Below are 8,651 nucleotides of genomic sequence, written 5' to 3'. Positions count from 1 at the left end.
CCGCGAGGGTTCACAATCTACAAGGGATGGGTGAGAATACAGTGGGTGAGGATAGAGCTGGTCGTGCAGTGGTTTGATCGATCGGTGATTACTGCAGGTTGTAGGCTTGTCGGAAGAGGTGGGTCTTCAGGTTCTTTTTGAAGGTTTCGATGGTAGGTGAGAGTCTGATATGTTGTGGTAGAGAGTTCCAGAGTAGGGGGGATGCGCGGAGGAGATAAGAGGGGAGAAGAGAAGGAGGTCTTGTGAGGATCAGAGGTTGCGTGTAGGTAAGTACCGGGAGACGAGTTCAACATGGCGCCATCACGAGGGACACGGATCTATGATTCTATAGGAATCAACTTATGTATGGGTTTTCGGCTCCGGTTGGAAGGACACATATCTGATCCAGTGACCATCTCTGAACCATGTATATGTTTGGAGAAAGCCAGGTTTTGAGACCCGCTGGTCGCCTGGTTCCATGGAGATGGTCAGATAAGCTAGGTGGTGACTCTCGTGTCAACTGGCTTTGGACCTTGTACGGACTCTATAGACTGTTCTCTGTCATCTTCCTACACTTGTCGTTACCTCCTCTCTGTGTGTGTATCACAGATGGAACAGAGACCCTGGGAGCTTGGACATAACATCTACCATTATCCCGGTGAGTCAGCGGAAGGGTGAGACCCTGTAATGTGCACCATCTTGGGGTAATCGCTGAGATTGTTCTGTTTGCTATTGAGTGTTGTGGTTCAATAAAGTATTGTCACACTGTTTTACCCCCACCCTGTGTTGTCTGTATAGTGTATTGCCCACGGGGAGATAGAGCGGGCGTTCAGTGGTATGAGCCTGGTCCATGCAGTCTTGTTAAAGGCAGACTTGTTAAAGGACTAGAGCACCCACTGACCCTGTTTCTTCACAACCATCATACAGCGATATAATACCACCATACCGTGCTATAATACCACCATACCGTCATACAGTGATAAAACCGCAATACCACCATACAGTGTTATCATACTATCATACAGTGCTATTGCTGTGCTTTGATGAATTCCAGGAAAACGTTACCTGACTGCATTGTGCCCCCTGTACAGTTTGGCACCTCTGACCCTTAGTTCCAGTGACAGAAAATGAATGCTTAATGCTTCACCACCAGATATCTAGGACAATTTTAGCTTCCAACTCTATGGGAACAGTTTGGGGAAGACCCTTTTCTGCTCCTCATGACTGTGCCTAGTGTACAAGTTCTATAAAGACATGGCTGGGGGAATTTGGTGGGAAGATCATGACTGATGGAAGCACATCAGACCTCAGCTCCATCCAACAACGAAACCGGAGATTGTGAGCCCGGCCTCTCCCCAACATCACGGTCTCTCCTCACAAGTGCTCTTCTGAATAAAGGGGCAAGAAATCCCACAGACACCTCCAAAAATCTTGTAGAAATCCTTCCCAGAAGAGCAGGAGCCGATATATCTGCAGAGGAACCGACTCCATATTAATGTCTATGGATTTACAGTGGGAGGTCATGAAAGCTCCTGTAGGTGATGTGGTGGTGTCCCATATTGTGTATTTTCTATCTTGTCAAGTCAGTAGGAAAAATGTAAGCATGGCATAGTCCTCCCTAGCTGTAGTAATATAGGGATGTTTGCAGTATTCTCAGTTCCTCCTTAGTCATTGTCTGATTGAGGAGCCAATGTCAATATAAAGAAGTGACATGTCATGTACAAATATTAGAAGTAAAGACCAATGGGGTCCCGGCACTGAAAGCCCCCACTGACCACTAGAACAAAGAGGCTGTGGTGCTCTGCTGAGATCACATCGGCCTCCCGACGGCTCTTTTAATGCCATGTACATGGCCCATATGCAGCAAATATAGGAGAAGTGCCAAGAAAAGCCAACTGGAGACTAGACGGGTTATCAAAAATAGTAAAGAGGTGCAATAGGACAATAGGTATGGAGACATTTAGCTGGGTGCCCTACCCCGACCTTGGTTTCTCAGAAAATATAGTTCTCTTTTTAGCCATATTTGGCACATTGAAATACCTGGTGTCAAACTTCTGACCCAATTCTACAAACACTCAACTGGAGAGATGACTGCGGTTGATTGCAGCTTTCTCCATTGAAGTGAAGATCTGAGGTTTTGGGTTGTATTAATCACCTAGGCAGGTTAACAATGCAACTAGTTTTACACTAACGAGCAAAAGGGTGACAATGTTTTGAACTTTTGATTTTCGGGCTCCATATCTCACCTTCCACTATGGCTTTTATCGTGAGACTGCCATCATTTTATAGACAATCATCTTGGATATCTCATATATAAATTTGACTTGCAACGATTTAGAGTATGATTAGTTATGCAGATTCTTGTCACATTACTGCATTGTTACTGTTTTGCTCCTGGTAATGGAAAATATTTTTCTTCCTGGATACTACAAATTAAAACCTTGTCTCACATTCCCTAACAGCTCAGTGTGTTATTAGGTTGATTTCCAAATGAAAGGTCATTGGTTTCAATCGAAGAGCCACCATGAAAACGATTTCTCAAGAAAAGAGAAACAGCATCATCCAGCTCATCGATAGCGGTCTCTCTGCCAAAAAATTGCCAAACTACATCATGTGAACGCTATCACAGCTGGAAGAATAGGAAATGAAGTCAACTGATTCATTCAAAAGCCAAGAGGAGAACGTCCACGCAAAATATAGGAGTCAATAAGTCAGCTTATCACAAGGTCTATCAGTTCTGGTGTGGCAAACACGGCAGTGGAGGTGGCTCATATGCTTCGTAATAGTGAGATCACAGAAGTCCATGAAGGTACTGTGTGATGCACCTTACACAAGTCTGGAATGGTGGCCCGAAAAATGGTGAAGGACCTTGACTTCTATGTCATCATTAGAAGCGTCAGCTCATGTGTGCAAAATTTACAAAAAGTGGACAGTAGAAGATTGGAAACTGATGATCTGAAGCGATGAGAAGAAAGTCAATAGACTAAGCTCTGATGAGTACAAATGGGTCTGAAAGACACATGGGAAAAGGGGCTAATGGATTGAGAAATCGAAGAAACTGTCAAGTGCAGTGGAGGAATCCTGATGATATGGGGTTGATTCACAGTCAAAGGCATTGAATACTTGACCAGGATTGATGGTGGTCTCCCTGCTGAGCTATATGTGTGTATCTTACAAGACGCGTTACCTTGTACATTCTAGTACTATGGATATGAAAAGGACTACATAGTGTTTCAGCAGGACAACGACCCGAAGCATACGTCAAGATTGGTGAAGAAATGGTTCAATGACAATGATTTAGAGATGCCCCCGTACCACGTGATACACATTGCCTCCCCAATTTTGGTTGGCCCACAGCTTGTGTATCTCCCGCAGGTATAGTCAGCAGTCACAGCCTTTGCTCCTCCAGAAAACAGATATCACGACTGTAGAACGTGTATCCAGTTCCAGCTGGCAACAACTTCCCCCCATCCACTCATCAGTGTCCTAAATAACTAAAGCAAACCCCCCTGGAATTGAACCCGACCCTCGAGGAACCCCCACCCTGAAAGCTAGCTGTGGATTGCTGGAGGTACTTTCCCGAGGCCGAGCCCATCACCTGAGACTGCATGTGAGACCCCCTGGCAGCTTCACTGAGTCTACTATCCCCATCAACATAATGAGACCAGTGGCTAGGAGAACAATGGCGTGAGGCCCCTGAGACACTAATGACTGCACGTAAAAAATGGATCCTAGAGGTATCATCGGTATTGCATCCATTTTTTACACATACAACATAGTAAACTGTATTTAGTCTTGTCAACGTTTTTCAGTTGATGTATTAAAACGGATTCTTACATGTGGACGTAAGAAAAAACACAGACGGATGGATAGACTATGGGTGATAATATGGATGAAAATTGTCTTGTTTTTTCTGTATGAAAATTGGTCAATTTTTTTTTCCCACAAGCTCATCTGAACTCAGTCTTAGGTCTGTGAGCTTCATTCACAGATGAACTCATCAAAGCCAGTGGAGAATGCACTTGCTAGGTACCATTAGACAAGGTTCTCCCAATAGGTGAGGACCCCAGAGGTGTGACCTCTTCTGGACCTATTATACATTTATGGAAATACCCTTATAGTAAACTGCACATACTTATCGGTACATATTGCAGCACTGGCTGGCAGTTAGTGGCCATGTTGGTGGTGTGTGGCAATATATGCCACCTTCCTCTGATTTCTGGGCAAGGGTGTTAAGGGCTTGCCAGTAGCATTGAATCTAGGGCCAAAAATAACCTGATCCCAGGACACAAATTTACTTCTACATAATCTCTATATTTGCTTCAATATAATATTAAATGGGGTAGTTTGTGTAAGGAATGATTAGAGGATGCCTTTCTCTGTAAATATTGAATCAAGTGTTTTAGCACTGCTCATTAACACTCCTTCACAGGGCCCACCGGGGAATTCATCGGTTTCCCAGTGGGCCAGTCAGAGCCTGCTTTAGATGAACAACTACAACTACATGTCAATGTACCTTTTAGACTGGGACTACAACGGGACTTGCACCGCGACACCGCTCTACGCCGCTGCATCACAGCCTAATGCATGTCAATGGGGTTGCATTGTGACCCGCAAGGTACCTTTAACAAGACAAGTATCAAACATTTTTGCAGTTTGCTTCTCATTGGTTAGTATAGGTTATTATTGTCAAATCTCATTTAACAAAAAACACATCGGTGTATGCCACCATTAAATCAAAGAATATAGGGAAAAGGGGTGAAGAATTGGAATGGGATGAGTAATAAATTAGCAAAAATCCGGTCTCAACGGACTAAATAGTGAACACCATCAAAATGGTAAATACCAGGAGAGGTACAGTTACGTCCATATATATTTGGACAGAGACAACATTTTTCTAATTTTGGTTATAGACATTACCACAATTAATTAATGCAGTTGAAGTTCAGACTTTCAGCTTTCATTTGAGGGTATCCACATTAAAATTGGATGAAGGATTTAGGAGTTTCAGGTGTCCGGTCCTGATGATGTGTTGGCGGGTCCTTGTTCTGCGTCAGGGACTCCTGGTAACGTGTCCTGGCCGCCCAGGGGCACGTCCGAGGAGGGGTCGCGTGATGTGTCCAGCCCTGGTGACGCTTGACGCTTCTGGGGCAGGCCCTGATGGCATGGCCAGGGGCGCCCTGGTGACGTGTCTGGGGTGGGCCCTGTTGACACAGCTGGGTGCTCCGGTGGAGCGTCCAGAGCAGGCAGTAGTGTCGATGCTTCAAGGATTAGGGGTCATGTCGGCGTGGTGTGCTTTGCCAGTGGTCACGTGTTCCGTGCCAGCGGGGGTCAGGGCACACTGGGGACCGTATCACAAGGGGCGCGGCTGATGGGCTCTGGGGAAGAGATCTCTGCAATGGTGCCAAAGACCAGGCGACCTGCTGACCCGGATATCCGTGGGTACCGGATGGGGGTGTGCCCTGATCCTTTTCTGAAAGGATGGAGTCATGTCAGCAGCAGGAGCGGGTACATCTTGCACAGCAGCAGCTTGGTCAGAAGCCTCGAGCATTCCGTCGACGATACCGTGACAGTGCGGGAAGTGGCCGTGTAAGTGACAGTCTGGATTCTGCAGGGAGGTCCAGTCAGAGGAGCTCCAGCAGAGTGAATGATTCAGCAGTCTCGGGGGAAGATCCTGTGGCTGAGATGTGTTACCCTTGTAATCTATTACCTATTTATTTTATTCAAACTTGTAAGTGATCTACGTGAAATTTCACTCTGTTATGTAGTCTTCCCCTTATTTTCCTCCTGATTCCTGCCAGGGAAAGAAGTGTGCAGGGAAATCAAGACATAAGGTGTGTGCAGTTTGCAGGTTCCCCTTGCCGCCAAATTTCGCTACGAGTCTAAGGGAAATTATTAGGACTGAAGTAAAAGAGTCCATGAAGTCCCTGTCCCAAGGAAAGGCCCATAACGGGAAGGAAAAAAAGAGGAAGACTAGGTCCCCGGAATGGGACACTTCTAGTGACTTTGTCAGGGGCGAGGATTCTTCTGGGTCATCTTCATCAGCATCTTCTTCTTCGGTTCTGTTTCCCCATAGACTTGGTTGGATAAATTGATGAAGGCAGTCAGGAAAACTATGGGGATAGTAGAGACAGATCCTGAGCAGTCAGTTCAGGATGTCCTGTTTGGATGACTGGACCAGAGGAAACGCAGGTCCTTCCCCTTGAATGATAAGATCCACTATCTCGTATACTGAGAGTGGAAAAGACCAAAGAGGAAAGGTTCCCTTCCCCAGCGTTTAAAAGGAGGTATCCTTTTTACGACCCAATGCAGAGGTCTTGGGATAAGGCCCCGAAACTTGATGTGACTGTAGCCAAGGCGGCAAAAAAATCCTCTTTGCCCTTTGAGGACACGTGGACTTTAAAGGACCCAATGGATAAAAAGGTGGATACCTTCCTTAAGATGTCGGCAGGAACTCTAAGGCCAGCGGTTGCGTCTACATGTGTGGCCAGATCTATAATGATCTGGTTGGACCGACTAGAGACTCAACTGAAGTAGAGATCTTGTAGAGAGACTATTCTGGAGTCATTACCAATGATACAGGGTGCCACAGCATTGTTATCAGATGCCTCAGCAGACTCGATCAGGTTGGCCCTTGAGTGCAGCCGGGAGAGCGTTGTGTTATGTAGGCAATCCAGTGACACAGTGTGCCAGCAATCAGAGCACATACAGTGATCTGACAATAACCCAAAAATAATAGAACGACCTCTGAGACGTGGAATCTCTGTAGACCGCAATACCTGAACCTATCCTAAACACAACTAAAGGCAGCTGTGGATTGCGCCTGACAATACCTATGCAACTCGGCACAGCCTGAGGAACTGACTAGCCTGAAGATAGAAATACAAGCCTGACTTGCCTCAGAGAAATACCCCAAAGGAAAAGGCAGCCCCCCACATATAATGACTGTTAGCAAGATGAAAAGACAAAACGTAGGGATGAAATAGATTCAGCAAAGTGAGGCCCGATATTCTAGATAGAGCGAGGATAGCAAAGAGAACTTTGCAGTCTACAAAAAACCCTAAAGCAAAAAACCACGCAAAGGGGGCAAAAAGACCCACCGTGCCGAACTAACGGCACGGCGGTACACCCTTTGCGTCTCAGAGCTTCCAGCAAAACGAATTGACAAGCTGGACAGAAAAAGTAGCAACAAAAGCAAAGAAGCACTTATCTAAGCAGAGCAGCAGGCCACAGGAAAGATCCAAAGCTCAGATCCAACACTGGAACATTGACAAGGAGCAAGGAAGACAGAATCAGGCGGAGTTAAATAACAAAGCAGCCAACGAGCTCACCAGAACACCTGAGGGAGGAAGCTCAGAAGCTGCAGTACCACTTGTGACCACAGGAGTGAATTCAGCCACAGAATTCACAACAGTACCCCCCCCCTTGAGGAGGGGTCACCGAACCCTCACCAGAGCCCCCAGGCCGACCAGGATGAGCCACATGAAAGGCACGAACAAGATCTGGAGCATGGACATCAGAGGCAAAAACCCAGGAATTATCTTCCTGAGCATAACCCTTCCATTTAACCAGATACTGGAGTTTCCGTCTAGAAACACGAGAATCCAAAATTTTCTCCACAATATACTCCAATTCCCCCTCCACCAAAACCGGGGCAGGAGGCTCAACAGACGGAACCATAGGTGCCACGTATCTCCGCAACAATGACCTATGGAATACATTATGTATGGAAAAGGAGTCTGGGAGGGTCAGACGAAAAGACACAGGATTGAGAATCTCAGAAATCCTATACGGACCAATAAAACGAGGTTTAAATTTAGGAGAGGAAACCTTCATAGGAATATGACGAGAAGATAACCAAACCAGATCCCCAACACGAAGTCGGGGACCCACACGGCGTCTGCGATTAGCGAAAAGTTGAGCCTTCTCCTGGGACAAGGTCAAATTGTCCACTACCTGAGTCCAGATCTGCTGCAACCTGTCCACCACAGAATCCACACCAGGACAGTCCGAAGACTCAACCTGTCCTGAAGAGAAACGAGGATGGAACCCAGAATTGCAGAAAAATGGAGAGACCAAGGTAGCCGAGCTGGCCCGATTATTAAGGGCGAACTCAGCCAACGGCAAAAAGGACACCCAATCATCCTGGTCTGCAGAAACAAAACATCTCAGATATGTTTCCAAGGTCTGATTGGTTCGTTCGGTCTGGCCATTAGTCTGAGGATGGAAAGCCGAGGAAAAAGATAGGTCAATGCCCATCCTACCACAAAAGGCTCGCCAAAACCTTGAAACAAACTGGGAACCTCTGTCAGAAACAATATTCTCAGGAATGCCATGCAAACGAACCACATGCTGGAAGAACAAAGGCACCAAATCAGAGGAGGAAGGCAATTTAACCAAGGGCACCAGATGGACCATTTTAGAAAAGCGATCACAGACCACCCAAATGACTGACATCTTTTGAGAAACGGGAACGTCAGAAATGAAATCCATCGAAATATGTGTCCAAGGCCTCTTTGGGACCGGCAAGGGCAAAAGCAACCCACTGGCACGTGAACAGCAGGGCTTAGCCCTAGCACAAATCCCACAGAACTGCACAAAAGTACGTACATCCCGTGACAGAGATGGCCACCAGAAGGATCTAGCCACTAACTCTCTGGTACCAAAGATTC

This window comes from Ranitomeya imitator, chromosome 3 (genome assembly GCF_032444005.1).
Source record: "Ranitomeya imitator isolate aRanImi1 chromosome 3, aRanImi1.pri, whole genome shotgun sequence".
NCBI lineage: Eukaryota > Metazoa > Chordata > Amphibia > Anura > Dendrobatidae > Ranitomeya > Ranitomeya imitator.
Note: the sequence above shows the minus strand (reverse complement) of the source record.